We start from the raw sequence: 20,000 nt of genomic DNA on the forward strand, positions 1-20,000 counted from the left end.
TGTGGCTGCAGCGGCGTTCCTGACGACCGAGATCATAACAGCTCTGATGTGTGTTTACTTCTCCACCATGTTGCCGTGTTTTAAAGCTCGTTAAAATCTCTCTGAAGTCTCCGAACCTTTAACCGCCGGATTTAACGTTCAACTCCCAATTATTAACAGAGATGACGTGATGATTAACACAGGGCGGGGCGGCTAAACTGCTAGCCATAAACTTTCAGTGTATGTTAGCTGTGTTAGCCATGATCTGAGAGATGAGAGAAAGAGAGAGAGACAGACAGACAGATAGAAAGACAGACAGAGAGACTGAGAGAAAGAGAGAGAGAGACAGACAGACATAGAAAGACAGACAGAGAGAGAGAGACAGAGCGAGTGAGAGAGACAGACAGATGGATAGACAGAGAGAAAGAGAGAGACAAAGACAGATAGAGAGAGAGGGAGAGAGAGAGAGACAGACAGACAGACAGAGAGTGAGACAGTAAAATATCACAGATGGGATCTACTCTGCCAAACAGTTCTCCCCAAAAGGCTGCCATGTGTTATTTATACAGCACTCGGACAGGAGTATCACACAGTGCCAGGTCTCTCTCACACACACACACTCACACACACACACACACACACTCACACACACACACACTCACACACACATGAACACAGAGACGGAGAGAGAACAGAGCGGACGGTGAAGTGAGAAATCGGCCACAGCTCAGAATTCCTTCCAGATATCCACTTCCATCTTTCTTTCTTTCTTTCTTTCTTTCTTCTGTATTAATTTGTTCATTCATTCATTCATTCTTTTTTTCTTATATTCTTTGATCTGTTTTTCACACTTGTTCTTTTCTTTCATATCTCTCACTCGCTCTTTTTTTTATTCATTCATTTATTCCTTCTTTCTCTTCCACACCTCCCCTCCCTCCCCCACACCGTCCTCCATGAGCTGGACCCTTTCATAATTTCTCTCTTTTATTCAAGAGCTCTGTGTTCCTATACTACCATTATTTCTCCTTCTCTCCCCCTCCCTCCCTCTCTCTCTCTCTCTCTCTCTCTCTCTCTCTGATACACACATTCTCTCGGTTGATCTTGATGATTTATGTTTATATAGTAAATCCCCACCATTCATTGCCAGACAGATGGGGTGATACAGAGGCAAGACGGAGGGAAATAAAAGAGGTGTGTGTGTGTGTGAGTTTCACTCTAGGTCACTGGGTCATCGATATGAGCTGATATGGTGGGAGTTGACGAGTGTGTACACATCCTGTCTCGAGGGTGTTTCCACCCCTACACACACACACACACAAAGTGCTGTCTCAAGATGGGCCCGAACCCAAACAAGGAGACAAAAGTGTTTCTGTTCTGTTTCCAAAACTCAGACAGGATTTGTGCACCACACACACACACACACACACACACACACACACACATTCCAGTATGGCCCCTAAAGGCCACCAGCAGCACTACTGCATAATTGTAGTCTTGGAGATGACGCTTCACAAATTCTAAGGATATCAGCATGCTTGTTCTCTGTTTCTGTGTGTGTGTGTGTGTGTGTGTGTGTGATTAGACCAATAGAGGACCTCACTCTTTTACACTGAGCTCCTAGTTCAAAGCCTGAAGCAGTAATTTCAGTGGGAAAGCAGAGCTAAATAATAAAAGAAAGCAGGCGGAACACACACACACACACACACACACACATACACACTGAGGTTAACACAAAGGCTAGTGTAGCCACAGAGTGTTGTAATAAACCCACAGGCTGTTCCCTTCACAGGATTTGAGGATTATCTGAGCGCTACGTGACACACACTCGGCTCTTGTGTTTAAATGTCTGACTGATTGACTCTGTTATTAACACAAAACAAGCGACTCGCTCTGCTCTACAGGTGCACACCCCTTCCCACCTGCTTCCCAAAGCATTCCCACTAATCCTGTCCGCTCCTGCAAAACGTTTGACCAGTCCTGCCCACTCCCCATGGATTTCTGACCAATCCCACCTGTTCCTGAAGGAATTCAACCAGGTATCACCGGCTCCAAGTTTGACCAATCCCGTCTGCTGCCAAAAGAATTCACACTACTCCTTCTCCCACATAAAACTGGACCAAGCCCAGACTAACACAGAATGTTTGACCAGCCCCACCACCTCCTGCAGCAAGGCTGACCAAGCTTGTATAGTCTTGAAGGAATTCTGACCAATCCTACCATTCCTGCAGGAATTCTGACAAACTCATTCCTGAATAATCCTAAAAATTCCCAAAAAAATTCTAATCAAGCGTTCCCATCCCTGAAGATTTCTGATCAATCCTACCCATTTCCAAATGAATTCTGACCAATCCTGCCCATTTCCAAAGAAATTCTGACCAATCCTGCCTGTTTCCAAATGAATTCTGACCAATCCTGCCCGTTTCCAAAGGAATTCTGACCAATCCTACCCATTCTCATAGAAATTCTGATCAGTGCTACTAATTCCGGAAGGAATTTTGACTAATCCTACTCATTCTGGAAGGAATTCTGACCAATCCTACCTTTTCCCAACAGATTTCTAACCAATTCTACATGTTCCCAAATAAATCTGACACATCCTACTTATTCCTAAAGTATTCTTACTAATCCGACCCGTTCCCATAGGAATTCTAACAAATCCTGCCTTTCTTCCACTGGAGTTTTGACTAATCCTACCCATTTGTGTTGGAATTCTGACCAATCCCACTCATTCCTGAATAAATCTGACCAATCCTACCTACTGTTGTAGGAATTCTAACCAATCCTACGCATTCCAGAGGGTATTCTGACCAGTGTTATCTATTCTTATTGAAATTTTGACCAGTCCTATCTATTTCTGCAGAAAGTTTCACCAATCCTGAACACTACCATGGAGCATTCGCCCAATTCTGTCTGCTCCAGAAGGAATTCCGAGAAATTCCCATCTGCTCCTGCGGTAATTTTTCTTGGTGATGCCCAGAGTTATATTCTCCTGATCTTATTTGTTTCTTCTTCTCGAAACATCCAATCTAATCAGGATAAAGCGGTTATCTTCATACAAACCCATTCACATTTCCCTCGACATGCCACACACACACACACACACAGCTGTCAGACTTCACACTTCTTCTCTGTGATGTCTCTGTTAATTCATCTCTGTTTTGCCGCCATATGTTTGTAACACAAGTTCCAGTCGGCCGGTTTGTCACGCCGTCTCACACACACACACACACACACACACATTGAAACACTCGCTGTCTCGCTTCCTGTCGTGTACAATAAGCCTGATTTAAACCGCCGTGACCCTCTCAGACGTGACCTTTAACCGCTGACCCGTCTCTCTCTCTCTCCCACCACGAGTCAGCCTCCGGGGGAGACGGAACAAATCCGGGAGACTGATGGACGGAACAGATGCAGGATTCATCAGGTGTGGTTTGAAACACGATCACTCTAGTGTTCACTGCTTAGCAGGCTAGGTTTTTATTTTAGAACAATATTACATTTTAACCTTTAACAACAGCCGCTAACATCACCTTTTAAATACGGCCGGGTTTTTCGGGAATGATTAAAACTGGTGGACTTTCACTTACCCTGTGTGTGAAATGTGCCGGTTTTAATCACAGCTTTTACTCCAGCCATTAAAGGAACACGATAAAAAGGACAAGCTTTAAAAACATGAAAGCTAATATTGAAGGAACGTCAGCAGTTAGCATCACTACGCTTAGCATTTATGGCCAAAGTCATTACTCTCGAGGTCAAAAACGAGCAGAACGTCATCTCTGTAGTGTAATAACCGTATTAAAAACGATTTTTCGTGTTCATTAGATAAATTGAGGCGAGCACAAATCATTTTTAGTGTCGATCCACTTTAAGAGGGAAAAAAAAAAACTAAAAATTAACGAGTCGTTTTGACCCGAACATGGGTTAAGAGGTTCTTTCTGATTATGATTTTCCAGGCAGGACTGGATCGCAGCCTGTGTGTGTGTGTGTGTGTGTGTGTGTGTGAGGAGCAGCATCTGATAGCTGTTAAAAACATTGCGATCGAGTTGCTTATCTATCACACCTTCTGTCTTAACTGACCTCTATGTATGTGTGTGTGTGTGTGTGTGTGTGTGTGTGTACCAAGCTGCCTGAGGACATTCTACCACACACACACACACATGTAACAACCCGCTACACATCTTAATCATCACACACTTTGTTAACAAAGTTTGTTGATTTCTTTACTGCTTTTGCGCACACACACACACACACACAGAGTAGATATCATGAATTGTCCATGGTAACATTACAAATAACAATTTTGCATAACAAGATTTTTTTCCACTCTCATTAGTGAGCTGTTGTGAGAATTTCGTCCGTTTTGTAAAGAAGAGATCTGTGTTTTGGGTCTCAGGATTGTTTCCTCTAAGGGAAATGGCACCAATGTGTGGAGACGCTAACCTGACATTTCAGAAGCAGGACAGCGAGTCAGGACAGCGAGTCAGGACAGAGACAGAGACGGTGTTGAGGGTTTGACAGGAGCATGTGGAAAAGTTGTTTATCAACAACATACTGGTGTGTCATGATCTGGACATTACACTCTGCTTTCAGCATTCAGTACTCAATTTTTTGTGCTCAGTATTCAATACTCAGTTCTTAGTGTTCAGTGTTGAACATTCAGTACTCAGTTCTCAGTGTTCAGCGTTCATTAATCAGTGCTCAGTATGCAGTATTCAGTGTTCAGTATTCAATACTTAGTTCTTAGTGTTCAGTGTTCAGCATTCTGTACAGTTTTCAGTATTCAGTACTCAGTGTTTAGTATTTAGTAATCAATTTTTAGTTTTTAGTGTTGAACATTCACTACTTAGTATTCAGTACTCAGTAATCAGTTTTCAATATTCAGTACTCAGTTCTCAGTATTCAGTACTCAGTTCTCAGTATTCAGTACTCAGTGATCAGTATGCAGTATTTAGTTTATAATGGCCAGTGGTTAGAGTTCAGCATTCAGTGTCCCCCTTTCAGTATTTAATGTGCAGTATTCAGTATTTAGTTCTTAGTGTTCAGTGTTCACCATTTAGTACTCATGGTTCAGTATTCAATACTTAGTTCTTAATGTTCAGTGTTTGGCATTCAGTTATTTGTGTTCAGTGCTCAACAGTCAGTTCTCAATATTCAGTATTCAGTACTTAGTGTTCTGTACTCAGCATTCAGTAGTCAGTACTTAGTTCTTAGTGTTCACTTCTCAGCTTTCAGTGGACGGTGCTCTATACTGTTTTCAGTGCTCAGTGTTCAGTCCTCAGCCTTTCTTTCTTTCTTTCTTTCTTTCTTTCTTTCTTTCTTTCTTTCTTTCTTTCTTTCTTTCTTTCTTTCCTTCTTTCCTTCTTTCTTTCTTTCTCTTTACCCCTGGCTATTATAAATACCTCCTTCCACATAAACAGACATAGCATAAAACCTCACCTTACTAATAATTATAAACACTTTTGGTAAATATCATCACTGTGTTTCCTAGCGTTAGCTAAAGTGCAACGCTGCCGTATGAGTCCCTGTGAACGAGCTGTTACCATAGAAACCATAATGCATTAGACCTGCAGCTGCACTACTGCCAGATCTACTGTTACAGAAAACTAATCAGCGTCCTCCTGAGTGCAGAACTCCGGGCGCTGCGGTGTAACGCCGCTGACTGAAACCTCGCTGAGGTCTGAAAGGGTTAATCCATGTTACCAGGGGGTTTTAGTGAAAGAATCTCGCTCTAACACGGTTTTTCAGGTCTTTAATTCCCATCATTCACTACAGTTAAGAGCTCAGCTGTGTGTATGTGTGTGTGTGTGTGTGTGTACTGGAATGAACGGAGGCAGAAAGTCTGGCAGCGTCTCTGATTGATACAACAACATTACTGTAACTACAGCGGGGTCCAAAAGTCTGAGTCCACTACCAGGAACTGGTTTTTATTCCATCAGGTATCAAACACTAACACAATTTCACTCAGTTGATCCTTATTATTGAAGATATCGATATCCTGTTCACGCAGAACTCACGACGCCGTGGAGTTCTTTTCAATCGCTAACACGTGCTCACTCCTAACACACGCCGCTGATTGCTGGTGCCTTCAACAATTAGCCAAAACTTGCAAGACTGCAAAATCCAGACTGCTGAGTAAAGGAAAAAAGTCAGACTTAGATCTTAATTCTTACTTAATTCTACAATGATGCGCCTTCGCTTTATCGCACTGGGTTCAAATAATAGCAAATTTGTTCACTATTTAGCAAAAAAAAAAAAAAATTATTATTAAGTATTAATCTTCTACTAGTTCTCTGTTGCATTAGCTCATGATACTAGCTAAAAATCATCTGAGGTAAATGTTATAAACATCTACGATATTCCTCTTAGGAATCCTGTTAGATTAGTTCATAAACTTTAGTGAGCTAGCGTTGCCAAAAAATATCATCACAGTCACCTGAAAAGTTCTCTCAGAAATCCAGTGGCTAATTATTATTTATTATTGATTATTACTAAGTTACTTAATTAAATGTTGTGATAAATTTTCTTAATAATTAGGATGCTTATGTGAACAATTCTCTCAGAAATCCTGTCAAATTAGCACTGAATGTGTTAACATTACCGAGTAAAACATTTATGATCTCTCATAAATCCTGTCAGCATAGCTGAGGTTATCTAGCTGCCTAAGAAAATCTGTAAAAAAAAAAAAAAAAAAAAAAAATACATATAACAAATGCTAATAGCCAGTTAGCTAATTATCGTCAGCAATATTTTTTAGGGAAAAAATTATTTACGAATCCTCTCAGGAATCTGAAAAATTCTCTCAGAAAGCCCATTGAAGCAAGCTTGTTAGCATCAACAGAAAATATAAAGATTTAAATCTTGTCACCTTAGTAGGTTTTAACTTGCTAGCTAGTTTTAGCACTGCTGTTTATGGAAATCTTTATGATTACCTTCTCAGAAAAATCCTGTCAGCTTAGCTCATATTAGTGTTAGCACTGATGTTTACTGAAATCCTTATGATTATCTTAATAATTCTCTCAAAAAATCCTGTCAGGCTAGCTCATATTAACTAGCTAGTGTTAGCACTGCTGTTTATGGAAATCTTTACAATTATCTTACTAATTCTCTCAGAAAATTCTGTCAGGTTAGCTCAAATTAGCTATCTGGCTAACAAAATCTGTGAAACTACACGTATAATAAATTCCAAAGGCTTCCAATGTAATAATACAGTGATGAAGAAATAAAAATAGCTCTCAGTAAAAGACACACAAGAAAAAAACACAGGTTATTAAAGTCTGACGTTATTAACCCTCTAATCCAGAACGCTAGTAAATAGCATCTAATCCCCCTCACGCACCACAAAATACCCCGGGATGAGCCCGAGTGGAGACTTACGCACGGCCCAAACAGACTTTATTGACTTTTAGGGTAAATGAGACGCTAATTAAGAAACCTGAGCCGCTCAGTGGACTGGATGCTAATGATCCATTGATGCTTTCTGTAAACGAGCTCTGGCTCTTATCGCCTCGCGGAAGAAAAAAGAAAAGTTACTTGTGTTTGTGAAGGACGTGACGCTCAGGTACAAAAGCTCAATAGGACGCGCTGTAGGAAAAGATTGCGTCGCCGTCCAATCAATTACTGTCAGAGCGCTCGCGAGCACAATAGACACAAAAACAAAAGGAGGAAACGGAAGACGAGATTTATTCAAGTGCTGTTTTAAAGATAAAGGAAGAAAAGAGCTCCTGAGTCTTAAAGTGATGGTTATAAACAAATGAAGTCGATCAGCAGAGGCGTGATCGGCGTCTGAAGTTCGCTTCTTTATGAAGAAGAAGAAAAGTTTAGTGTCTTTAAATTTTTACAGACTTCTAGAAAAAAACATGGTTTAGTTTAATAAAAAATAACAGGACCAACAAAGGTCAACCTCCGTCCTGTTGCTATGGAAACGATAACGTATCACTGTAATATGAAGCTGTGTGACCGTCAGAGCTGCTAATCAACACCTTGCGACCAATCAGAATCCAGAACTCCACAGCAGAACTAGCGTACAGTCTCCGCCTCCACATGTTAGGCCACACCCCTTACCTGAGTAGGAACGTAGGAGAAGAAGCCACGACTGTATCACTGTTTTGTCCATGTTTATTATAGAAAGCACATCAGCTTGCCTATTTGAGACACAAAACATTACGCTAAACCAGAGGCCATTAGCGTTTATTACTTGTTAGCTACATTAGCATGTTGTCTCGGCTGATCTGCTGCGTCTGGGGACGCCGCGTACGTTTCAATTTGAATACACACTTCAAGCTCACATTAAACAGAGAGAGAACCCTGATTTACTGGTCCTGTGTGGAGCATCACTTCAAAGACATACACACACACACTCACACACACACACACACATGCATGCACGCACACACACACACACAAGCTAAAGCCATGACATCATCCCTGAATCCAGACTTCATATTCAGAGACAGAGATGCTGATTGGTCAACTGTGACCTGGTCATGTGTCTGACATGTTAAAAGCTTTATGTCTTTTCTCAGTGTCATCAACAAACACACACAGAGACTGTGACATCATACCAGAGAGAGAGAGAGAGAGAGAGAGAGAGAGAGACAGATAATGAGAGAGAGAGAGACAGAGAGAGAGAAAGAGAGAGAGAAAGAGAGAGAGAGAGAGAGAGAGAGAGAGAGAGAGATCATAACACTGATGATTTCACATAAGACCTGGACAGTGAGGTGGACTGAAAAAGAAGAATTAGGCGGCAATGTTTTATTGGCTAAATAAGCGCTACACGGCTAATGCTAATGCGAGTCATTTCCTCAGGAGAGCTACACACTCTAAAATGAAGAGGTAATGTAGTAAAATAAAACGGTACTCTGCATGCTAATGCATGTTCTCAACACTATAAATACAGCTAACTTTAAGGAAGAGTGTCATTTTATCCTCGAAGCAGAATCTGTTGTGAATTGCAGGGTAAAGGAAGTGGACGCAGCTGCAGTTTACCTCAGGTGCTTAGAGTTGTTACCCAGTTTACCTCAGGTAAAATTAAGCAAGTTTACCTCAGGTGCTAAGACATAAGTTTACCTCAGGTCAAAAGAAACAAGTTTACCTCAGGTGCTAAGAAGTGAGGTTTTACCTCAAATAATAAGAAAAAAGTTTACCTCAGGTGATCAGAACTGATATTATCTCAGGAATGAGTTTACCTCAGTAATATGAAGTTTATCTCATGTGCTAAGAAGGCAGTTTACCTCAGGTGACCAGAATCAATTTTACCTCAGATTCTAAGAATCAGTTTTACCTCAGATGTTCAGTTTTCTGTAAAAAACAGTTGAATGCGAATGCACACTCTGCCCTCTTCCACATACATGAGCTCACAGCTGCCACGATTGGCTACTGTCGCTGTGATTGACAGGGGGACAGCGAGTAAGCCCCTCCCACCTAGTATCATGGAGGTGCCAAAGTACTGCAGTGCATTATGGGATTTCATGAGAACAATAGGGATGTGAGCAGAAAATAATAATGAACAGGGAGAGCTGGCTCACAGTCATGCCAGTAAAGCAATCTTAATGGGATTCAAGTGAAATAAATTAAATTGAAAAGAAAAAAAATGATGAAGAGAATACATCCAGAGAGAGAGAGAGAGAGAGAGAATAAAAGGTAAAGATTTAAAGCGACCCTACACAGCAGTATCGGAGTGTCAGAAGGCTAAATCAGTCACTACAGCAAAACTCAACCTGTGTGTGTGTGTGTGTGTGTGTGTGTGGTCAGGACATGGTGTCCTCTGATCAACGACCCATACAGAATTGAAAATACCTCTTTTGTGAAGTGCCTGTGGATGACAGGTGTGTGTGTGTGTGTGTGTGTGTGTGTGTGTGTGCGTGCGTGTGTGTGTGCGTGCCACATCGAGGTGACATCAATCACAAAAAAAAATGGAAAGAGCGAGAAAAAAAAGTGTGAAAGAAAAAGGAGGGTGATTCAAGGTCTCTCCTGCTGATATATTTTTTCTTTTTCTCCCTAATAGGCAATTTAACAGCACATCCCTCCATCACCACACACACACACACACACACACTCCCCCTCATCACCCCCTAATCCCCTCCTTCTAACCACTAATGAACGAGAGGAGAGGGGGATGAAGAGGGGAAGAGATGGAGAGATCACAGCTGGACTTGTGTGTTATAACCAGCAGTGCAACAGAGACGCATCTCTCTCTCTCTCTCTCTCTTTCTCACACACACACACACACACACACACACACAGGAAAATTTATTACAGAGTGAAAAAGAGAGTAAATTTTTTAAAGTGAGAAATATATAGAGGTAAAAAAGAGAATAAAGAAATACAGACACATAGATGAAAGGAAGAAAGAAAGAAAGAAAGAAAGACGAGATAGATGCTGTCTCTCTACACCAGTCTGTTTTCAAGCAGATGCGCTTCCTCTCCAAACAGGAAGTGTCTTTATATACATATATATATATATATATATATATATATATATATATATATATATATATATATATATAAATATATATATATATATATATATATTTATATATATATATATATATATATATATATATATATATATATATATATATAATCGTATTCATTGTCGTAGGTTGTTGAAATGAATCAGAGACACTGGAGAGAATGGAGGGATGAAGAAAATGGACGGAGGGATGAGTGCATGTGAGTGGGACTCTCCAGCAGGACCTCTCGGTTGGGCGAGCGCTCGGCCGCTCTGCTATTTGAGGAGGATAAATAGCAGCAGGTTATGACATTTATCTCCTCGCCTCTCTATGATCTTCTGAGGGACAGAGTGCTTTTTAAATATTGACACGCCGAGGACCAGCGATGTGATGAGATCAGTGGGATGTGAGGATGAAAGAGAGAGAGAGAGACTGGGAAAGGATTCATTTCTGTTAAGATGTTATAGAAAGAAAATAAAAACAATTGTCAATTTCAAGTTCTTCATCAGCCAACACACACACACACACTTCTCACAGTTTCTGATCAGATCGAGGTTTAAGCTTGCTCCCAGTACATCATTACTACACTGGGTCACGCCCACTGGGGCAAATCCTTTCAGGGTAAACAGACTCAGTGTGTGTGACGACTAGCCAAGTAGCCGAGTCGACTAGCCGCCGCTGCTAGCTGCTAACTAGAAGCAAGTGATCGAGAAACCGGCGAAGAGCTCCAAGCTGTCAGGATTACAAAGGACAGAACAAAGAAAGAAAGAACGAAAGAGAGAAAAAGGAGAAAAGAAAGAAATAAAGAAGTGTAATTACAGATATTTGGTGCATTTTAGATTTCTGAAAACTGCCAAACAGCAGCGAGAGGCAATTTCGGATTTTCCTGAGACGCCGAGCGTTTTGTTCTGAACCGCAGGTTTATAAGGCGTGATAATTCAGAGTAATTGCGGCGCGTGTCGCGGAGATATTATTCTCCAGTTTGATGAGTCCCCTGATATCAGCGAATAAAAGGGTGAATTAAAGTGCAGACTTGTAGATGAGAGGCAATGAAGGAGGACGCGGAAATTGAATATGAGATTACGGCAATCGAACGTGCGCGATAAACACAAGCTCCTTCAAACACGCTAAATGAGGAGTGAAATCCGACGGCTTGTCGGTTTTGATGCGCTGGATATTTATACGAACCCGGAGAACGCTCAAGGCCGTCTCTGTCTCCACCGAGCTTTTCAATAATTCACAATAAAATCCTCTAATGCAGGACTTAAGAGCTCTGATCATGTTGTCATGTTTAAAGAACGACGACGCCTCAGGAAAGAAGTATTTCTTTATTTTTTCCTTTACTGTAATTTATATTTTAAAAAAATATCCCTTTATCTAATAGCTTCATCTCGATATGGATGAAAATCTGACAGAAAAAGTGACGAGGGATTTGGATCGGATCGGATTTTTACTTGGAATAAATGATTTTTTTAATTTGTCATTCAGCCCCACATTATTTCTTTATTATTATTCCTGAATAAAGTCGAAGTACAAACCATTTAAGTTCACAGAGAGATTATTTCCCTGCGCTGCTCTCAGGATGGAAATGACTTTTCAGGCTCATTAAAAAAAATGCAGAATGAGCTCAAATATCTAAAAATAAACTGAGGAAAAATAATCTTTAATGTTTATTATATCCCAGGCATTTTGGAAAACGCTGTGGGGAAAACACAAGCGCTGAATTTATCTCTGCTTTAAGAGGACATGAATACATATCAGCAAACATCAGGGAAATGTTTTAATTTAGCCAGAATGTAGCCTTGTTTTATTTAACCACTGAACAAACAGGATCAGACTGTGTAAAGGTGTCAAAAACCCACACAGTATACTGAGAGTTTCTCATAATCTGGACAGATTTTTCTGAGAGTTTTACATCAGAGCCAAACCTACATGAACCTTAATCAGTTTAGCCCGGAAACAGAAAACAGCTAAAAAGTGAGTTTACCTCAGGAAATAAGAAGTGAGTTTACCTCAGGAAATAAGAAGTGAGTTTACCTCAGGTAATACGAAGTGAGTTTATCTCAGGAAATAAGAAGTGAGTTTACCTCAGGTAATAAGAAGTGAGTTTACCTCAGGTAAGAAGAAGTGAGTTTACCTCAGGTAATAAGAAGTGAGTTTACCTCAGGAAATAAGAAGTGAGTTTACCTCAGGTAAGAAGAAGTGAGTTTATCTCAGGAAATAAGAAGTGAGTTTACCTCAGGAAATAAGAAGTGAGTTTACCTCAGGAAATAAGAAGTGAGTTTACCTCAGGTAAGAAGAAGTGAGTTTATCTCAGGAAATAAGAAGTGAGTTTACCTCAGGTAATAAGAAGTGAGTTTACCTCAGGAAATAAGAAGTGAGTTTACCTCAGGAAATAAGAAGTGAGTTTACCTCAGGTAAGAAGAAGTGAGTTTACCTCAGGTAAGAAGAAGTGAGTTTATCTCAGGAAATAAGAAGTGAGTTTACCTCAGGTAATAAGAAGTGAGTTTATCTCAGGTAATAAGAAGTGAGTTTATCTCAGGAAATAAGAAGTGAGTTTACCTCAGGAAATAAGAAGTGAGTTTATCTCAGGTAATAAGAAGTGAGTTTATCTCAGGAAATAAGAAGTGAGTTTACCTCAGGTAATAAGAAGTGAGTTTACCTCAGCTAAGAAGAAGTGAGTTCACCTCAGGAAATAAGAAGTGAGTTTACCTCAGGTAATAAGAAGTGAGTTTACCTCAGGAAATAAGAAGTGAGTTCACCTCAGGAAATAAGAAGTGAGTTTACCTCAGGTAATAAGAAGTGAGTTTACCTCAGGAAATAAGAAGTGAGTTTACCTCAGGAAATAAGAAGTGAGTTTACCTCAGGAAATAAGAAGTGAGTTTACCTCAGGTAAGAAGAAGTGAGTTCACCTCAGGAAATAAGAAGTGAGTTCACCTCAGGAAATAAGAAGTGAGTTCACCTCAGGAAATAGGAAGCGAGTTTACCTCAGTTAATAAAAAGAAGGTTTACCTCAGGTAATTAGAAGTGAGTTTTTAAATCAGGTAATAATAATAATAGGTGAGTTTACCTCATGTGATAAAAATTGATTTTTCCTCAGGCGCTTAAAGGTGAGTTAACCTCAGGTGCTAAGAACTGAGATTACCACAGGAGTGAGTTTACCCGATGATTATCTCAGGTGCTAAGAAGGCAGTTTACCTCAAGTGATCCCAGTCAATTTTACCTCAGTTTCTAAGAATCAATTTTACCTCAGGTTCCCAGTTTTCTGTGAAATTATAGAGAAATCCGGATTCAACAAAGGGTTAATTTTGATTTTCTCTAGCTTGATTCTTTTTTCTTGAGCCCTTGAGGGTGATAATCTCTGAACACCTCACGCCTGACAAAAACATCACCAATTAACGCAGTTCCTCTAAATAAGGAATAATCACGGTTTAAAGATTAGAGATGATGACGCTTTTAGGTCCTGATGTTTTTTTTTAATTGGAAGAAATCTGGAGACCTTGCTTAGTGCTCAGGTTTCAGCAGAACACACACACACACACTTTTTAATGAGGAAAAACAAACTGAACCAATCAACAAGAGGTGCTGCTGCTTCCCACACAGCAGTGGTGTGTGTGTGTGTATGTGTGTGTGTGCATTCGCTCCATGCAACCCTGCTGTAACACACAGCAAACCCTCACACGCTTTCAGAATTTCATCCCTGCCAAACATATCAATTATGCAACGTATCACTAACAGCAACAATGGCACGTGAGGAAAGTGACAGAAGGAACACGATGTTACAAAATGTCACATATTAAAATCCACACATTAGAAATGTCACCTTAAAATGTCATGTCAGAGACGTCACGCTAGAAATCACACGCTAAAATGTCAAGTTAAAAACGCCACCTTAGGAACTTTATAGTCAGAACCTGAGCCGGAAAGATCACGTTTAAAATGTATCCTGAGAAACGTCACTGTTTAATACGTTACATTACAAACGTCACTGTTTAATACGTTACATTACAAACGTCACTGTTTAATACGTTACATTACAAACGTCACTGTTTAATACGTTACATTACAAACGTCACTGTTTAATGCATAACATTACAAACGTCACTGTTTAATACGTTACATTACAAACGTCACTGTTTAATACGTTACATTACAAACGTCACTGTATAATGCGTAACATTACAAACGTCACTGTTTAATACGTTACATTACAAATGTCACTGTTTAATACGTTACATTACAAATGTCACTGTTTAATACGTTACATTACAAACGTCACTGTTTAATACGTTACATTACAAACGTCACTGTATAATGCGTAACATTACAAACGTCACTGTTTAATACGTTACATTACAAACGTCACTGTTTAATATGTTACATTACAAACGTCACTGTTTAATACGTTACATTACAAACGTCACTGTTTAATACGTAACATTACAAACGTCACTGTTTAATACGTTACATTACAAACGTCACTGTTTAATACGTTACATTACAAACGTCACTGTTTAATACGTAACATTAAAAAAGTCACTGTTTAATACGTTACATTACAAACGTCACTGTTTAATACGTTACATTACAAACGTCACTGTTTAATACGTAACATTAAAAAAGTCACTGTTTAATACGTTACATTACAAACGTCACTGTTTAATACGTTACATTAAAAAAGTCACTGTTTAATACGTTACATTACAAACGTCACTGTTTAATACGTTACATTACAAAGGTCACTGTTTAATACGTTACATTACAAACGTCACTGTTTAATACGTTACATTACAAACGTCACTGTTTAATACGTTACATTAAAAAAGTCACTGTTTAATACGTTACATTACAAACGTCACTGTTTAATACGTTACATTACAAACGTCACTGTTTAATACGTTACATTACAAACGTCACTGTTTAATACGTTACATTACAAACGTCACTGTTTAATGCGTAACATTACAAACGTCACTGTTTAATACGTTACATTACAAACGTCACTGTTTAATGCGTAACATTACAAACGTCACTGTTTAATACGTTACATTACAAACGTCACTGTTTAATACGTTACATTACAAACGTCACTGTATAATGCGTAACATTACAAACGTCACTGTTTAATACGTTACATTACAAACGTCACTGTTTAATACGTTACATTACAAACGTCACTGTATAATGCGTAACATTACAAACGTCACTGTTTAATACGTTACATTACAAACGTCACTGTTTAATACGTTACATTACAAACGTCACTGTTTAATACGTTACATTACAAACGTCACTGTTTAATACGTTACATTACAAACGTCACTGTTTAATACGTTACATTACAAACGTCACTGTATAATGCGTAACATTACAAACGTCACTGTTTAATACGTTACATTACAAACGTCACTGTTTAATACGTTACATTACAAACGTCACTGTTTAATACGTTACATTACAAACGTCACTGTATAATGCGTAACGTTACAAACGTCACTGTTTAATACGTTACATTACAAACGTCACTGTTTAATACGTTACATTACAAACGTCACTGTTTAATACGTTACATTACAAACGTCACTGTTTAATGCGTAACATTACAAACGTCACTGTTTAATACGTTACATTACAAACGTCACTGTTTAATGCGTAACATTACAAACGTCACTGTTTAATACGTTACATTACAAACGTCACTGTTTAATACGTTACATTACAAACGTCACTGTTTAATACGTTACATTAAAAAAGTCACTGTTTAATACGTTACATTACAAACGTCACTGTTTAATACGTTACATTACAAACGTCACTGTTTAATACGTTACATTAAAAAAGTCACTGTTTAATACGTTACATTACAAACGTCACTGTTTAATACGTTACATTACAAACGTCACTGTTTAATACGTTACATTACAAACGTCACTGTTTAATGCGTAACATTACAAACGTCACTGTTTGAAATCCTGAGAATAATTGTGAAAATGTCAGGTCTAATATTTACACGTGTTTGAAATGTCACACAAGAAGCAGCATCAAACAGCTGCAGTAAAAATCAGAACCTTAAAAGCTTTGCATTGTTCCATTAGAAAGGTCATGTTACTGATGTTAAACTTTAAACATCACATTAAAAATGTCAGGTTAGGAATGTTAGATTAGAAATGTTCTGAAATGTTCCATTAGAAATGTTACACTGAGGAAACTGATATTTACATGTTGCCTTATGAATTGTTAGAAATGTTATTTTAATTTTGCCAGGTTATGAAATGTTGCATTATGAATTATGCATTTTTACAAAAGAAATGTTCTTTTAGAAATGTTCTGAAATGTTCCATTAGAAATGTTCTTGTAGAAATGCTCTGAATGTCCAATTAGAAATGTCATGAAACGTTTCATTAGAAACTCTGTCAGAAATCTCCCACTGCTAAAGCTGTACTGGAAAAACACCTTACAAAAAAAAGAAATCATGTGGAAATGTTCCATTAAAATGTCTTGTTACGTTAAATATCACATTAGAAATCTATAATATCAATGTTACATTATGGAATGTTAAATTATGGAAAAGTCCATTATGACTGTTACATTTTAAATGCTAGGTTATGAAGTTATGAGTCTTAAGTTATGAATTATACATGATTAAAATATTACATTAATAATGACTGTTGTTTTGTAAATGTTATGTTATTAGTGTTACATGTGGAATGTTATGTCGTGAATGTTACTTTATTAATTATTACTTTATGAATGCTGCTTTTTGAATGTTACGCTATGAATGTTACATGTGGAGCGCTAGTTTATGATTGTTAGTTTATTATCATGTTATAAATGTTACATGTGGAATGTTATAATTGTTACTTTATTATCATGTTATTAATGTTACATGTGGAATATTATGATTGTAAATTTATTAATTATCACATTATAAATGTTAGCTGTGGAATGTTTTTTTCTAAATATTTAGAATGTTAAGTTGTAAAAGGTCTGAACTCTACGTGATGAATGTTATACTGAGGAGACGGATATTTACATGCTGCCTCGTTAGAATGAATTACGAGGTTATTTGAAATGTTCTTTTAATTTTGCCAGGTTATGAAATGTTACATTATGAATTCTGCATTTTTACAAAAGATCACAATAAACAGAAATTTAGAATTAATTCGAAATGTGATGTTAAAGCCGTCACGCAAGAAACGAGGCTTTAGAATATTTCTGTTAGAAATGTTAGAACATTTCACGCTAAAAAAATGAATGTGAGAAAATATGTTTCAATTTTTTTTTTTTTTATTACTTTTTTATTTAAAAAATATTTTAAAAAAATATGAATTCCTAGTATTATTGTTATAGATACATTAATGTAAAAAATAAATTAATAAAGCAAATTAAAAAATAAAGCATTTCACTACATGTTGAAATGTGTATGATTGTGTATGTGACAAATAAAATTTTAATTTTAATTTGCAAATAAAAACCAGAGTAACCACTGCACTCGTTTAGCTGTTAAAGCGATAGATGACCTGAAGAGGTTTTAAGAAGTGAGAGAGAAATGCTGCTCTGTGAATGAAATAAAATTCATGATTAAAGATATAAAGGCTAACTCTGCCCCTGAAACAAACTTTAACTATTCCGAACACGGCAGCTGTGTGTGTGTGTGTGTGTGTGTGTGTGGGACAGATGGACCACTTCCTGTTTCAGTGTGTAGTGCAGTACGGATCATTGCTCCCTTTAACTCACTGTCCTTGAAGGAAAGATTCAGTGGGAAAAAAAATGTTAAAATGTGAAAAAAGTAAGTGTGTTTGAGAGCTGTAGGAGTGTGTGTGTGTGTGTGTGTGTGTGAGTGTGTGTGTGTGTGTGTGTGAGTGCAGTGCTCTTCGTGCGGCTCAAATAAATGTTACTGTAGTTCCTGTGCTGTAAAATTGCTACTTTCATGCTCAGTGAGTTTGACAAAAGCGATCGAGGTGTGAGTGTGTGTGTGTGTGTGTGTGTGTGTGTGTGTGGGTGTGTGTGTGTGTGTGTGAGACAGACGAAAATATAATCACTGTCAGCAGACGTGTCCCTTAAACCTCTGTGTATTGTGGCATGTTCCATTTTCTTTCCTCTGATCTGATGTTGAATAAAATCTAAAATAATAATAATAATCATTTTTTACAGATTTTTTATTTAGTAATCTGATTTATTGTTCATCTGATCAAATCGACGGAAAGCATCACACTGATAGCGCAGCCAAAACACACTTTGAATTACTTAAAAGTAAGAACTATTTCAGCCAATACTGTCAATATAAATAAAATATAAATATAATTTTAAATAATATTATAAATATAAAATAATAATCAATATAAATAATTTCTTTTAAAATGTATTAATATTTTATTATTTTTATATTCTCCTTACACCTGATTTGAGTCATGATGTATATATATTAGTGCAAAAAAAATAAGAATAAAAATAAATACATCAAAATCCACAGTCATGAAGTTAATTCCATAAATGCATTTATTTATTTATTTATTTATTTATTTATTTATTTATTTATTTATCTTACTGTAACATTTAACTGTTATATTTATAATGCTAGCAAAGTGTTTAAGGGAGGTGGGTTTTAAATTTGCTATATATAAATAAATTCTAATTTAACCAAAATTCCCTAATTTTTTATTTTATTTTTTCTTCCTTCCTACTTTATTTATTTATTTATTTATTTATTTTGACTCCTTCGCTATTTTCTGCTCCATATTTACTAGCTCGCTGCAAATCAGTGTCTCGGAAAAACGTGGGGTGGAGACAGATTAGTAAAAACAAAAAAAAAACAAAGCAAAAATAAACAAACATCTGTAACATCTGTCCAGATTCTTCATGTTGGTGTGTAAACGAATTCATTATTATGGAAAAAGAATACCTTTTCTATCCGTCACTTTTTCCTCTCTCTCTCCATCTCTTGGTGTTATTTTAAGTCCATACAGTGTGACTCAAAATGTGTAACGCTAGCAAAAGTCCTGAACATCGCACAAAGATGGCTAAAATGTCTGACAAAAAGAAGAAAAAATAAAATAAAAAATAAAAACCAAATAAAAACAATAATTCTATTCATTTAATGATATATTAAGAAATCTTAATATTTAAAGACTTTTTAATCCTTTAAACTCTTTTATTTTTTGTTATTTAAATTCTTTTAATTTAATTTATTTAATTTAACTTTTTCTTAATTAATTAATTAATTTATTTATTTATTCTTAATTTATTTTTTCTTTTTCTTAATTTTTAATTATTTCTCATTCTCATAGTAGTGTAGTAAAAATCCAAAAAAAAATGTTGCTAACAAAGTCTTTACCATCCTCCAAAACTTGTGGTGATGAGCTAAAAATAAAAAATAATAAAAGCTAAAAAATAGTAAAAAATTAATCTGAGCTTAAAATGTTTAGCTTCAGCTTCAGTTAAAAATGTTAAAGTGATTTTCCATACAGACCTAAAGATTTATAATTACAGCTTTAAGAAGAAATAAAACATTTGAAGCATTAAGGAAACAATAGTTTTTAGTTTCAGGAAGGTTCGTGTTTAATTCATGTT

The 20,000-nt window shown here is 37.1% G+C and overlaps 1 protein-coding gene across 7 annotated transcripts in view; it reads right to left on the reverse strand.

The window, feature by feature from the left end:
• The window catches only part of tenm3 (teneurin transmembrane protein 3), a 446,382-nt gene that overhangs the window by 177,066 nt on the left and 249,316 nt on the right, over positions 1 to 20,000 (reverse strand). The window lies entirely within an intron of this gene.

This window comes from Hemibagrus wyckioides, linkage group LG03 (assembly GCF_019097595.1).
Source record: "Hemibagrus wyckioides isolate EC202008001 linkage group LG03, SWU_Hwy_1.0, whole genome shotgun sequence".
Taxonomy (NCBI): Eukaryota; Metazoa; Chordata; class Actinopteri; order Siluriformes; family Bagridae; genus Hemibagrus; species Hemibagrus wyckioides.